We start from the raw sequence: 1,873 nt of genomic DNA, 5'->3' as shown, positions 1-1,873 counted from the left end.
TCATCAACTGTAAAGCGAAATTTAGATAATTGGGCCAAAGGGCAAGATTAAGGGTAGATTCGACTGTATAGCAGACTGAAGCTTAGTCTCACTCGTAATAATAACCTGTCTCACTTGTTTATCAATGGTAGCAGGGACCAGCTGGCAGGAAATAGATAATGACCCCATCAGGAGTAAGGCGAACCCATTATTTTAAAAAATTTTCCTCGAACTCCATTCTGCCACCTGACGTCCCAAGGGTCGTTTATACGAATTATAAATTGACCATCATCATTACTATCTGTGAGACAACTGCATCTATTATCATAAGTGAAATGTATACGAGATCTCGATTTAGAGGATAAAATAGATGGGGTGATCGGAATGACGACAGTTGTTTGACAACCCTTCACTGGACAGCGGGCAGTGCCAATGATTTGAATATTGTGATTAGAGTGTGTGTTTCCCTCTTTAACCTGGAATTCCCACTGTAACACCATCTGTGACCGAACGGAGCCAATCAGGAGGAGCAGGATGTAATAAGCGGAGGCCATTGCAGTCTGAAAGAGAACAGAGAGAAAAGTAAAACGTTTCTCAGGGAGCCTCATTCTCCCTGGAACATTGGTTAACATCTATCTGCTTTATTAAGCATTCAAGCAACCAGCGGGCTGCATCATGTTGCTGTGAATAAGTGCAGACAGATCCTCTGCCCCATATTAACACTGGGTCCGGGCCATGCCACGAATTATCCAGGGGGTCCTTCCATTTGACCATGGCATAATGTCTTTTTGATTCTGGGTGCCAAAAGTGATCTGCAGCTGACTTACCATGAGCATCTAAAATTAGAAAATTTAAAACAAAGAGTACATGATTTAATAAATTTCTGGGGGATCCCCTGGTGGGATACCATTCCCCCTTTTTTACTTTATGTATAGTATTTTTATAAGTAGGTGAGCTCTTTTGACAATACCTTGGCCCTGTGGATTATAAGGAATTCCCATTGTATGCTTTATCTGCAAGGTGCTGCAGAAATTGTGAAAAGCTTGAGATACATATCTCCATTATCTCTTTTAATATTTCTTGGGGTACCCAATATAGAAAAGCAGTGGAGCAAATGAGCAATAACATGTTTAGTAGCTTCCCCTGTTTGTAAGGAAGCGCAGAGAAATCCACTGAAAGTATCAATGCAAACATGAATATATTTAAATTTACCAAAATCTTTACAATGAGATATATCCATTTGCCAAAGCATATTAGGGACAAGTCCTCTAGGATTGACTCCTAGATGGGGAACAGGAAGGAAAGTGACACAAGTCTTACATTCTTTGACTATTTGTCTAGCTTGTTCTCTGGTGAGTTTGAACATCAATCGTAAGAAAGCCACATTAAGATGATGTAACTCATGAGCCTGTTGGGCTTGAGCAATATTAGAAGGAGCAGCAATAGCAACAAGTTTGGTGGCTGCGTCGGCGACCTGATTCTCGGCCATTAAAGGCCCAGGAAGATTAGAGTGTGCTCAAATGTGTCCTAAAAAGAAAGGGGCCACCCGCTGGTGAATGAGATGCTGACAATGATGAAAAAGATCTGCAGCTTCAGAAATATGCCCAATATAGGAACAGTTTCTAAAAGAGGTACAGCACGAGCTATATATGCACTGTCAGTGTATACATTAAGAGGTGTATCAGGGAACATAGAGAAAACTGATATAATGGCAGACAGTTCCACTAGTTGTGCAGAGCCTGTTGTTGGTTCAAAACTGCATGACCTGATCGTTCCAAGTATAAGTTGCCATGCCATTAGAAGAACCATCCGTAAAAACTAATAAGGCAGTAGGTAAAGGTTGATGGCTAGTAATGCGTGGAAAAAATGAAGGTATACAAATTACAAAATTGAA

The sequence above is a fragment of the Nannospalax galili genome, unplaced genomic scaffold, assembly GCF_000622305.1.
Source record: "Nannospalax galili isolate Female #2095 unplaced genomic scaffold, S.galili_v1.0 scaffold1203, whole genome shotgun sequence".
NCBI lineage: Eukaryota > Metazoa > Chordata > Mammalia > Rodentia > Spalacidae > Nannospalax > Nannospalax galili.
This window is presented reverse-complemented; position numbering follows the sequence as displayed.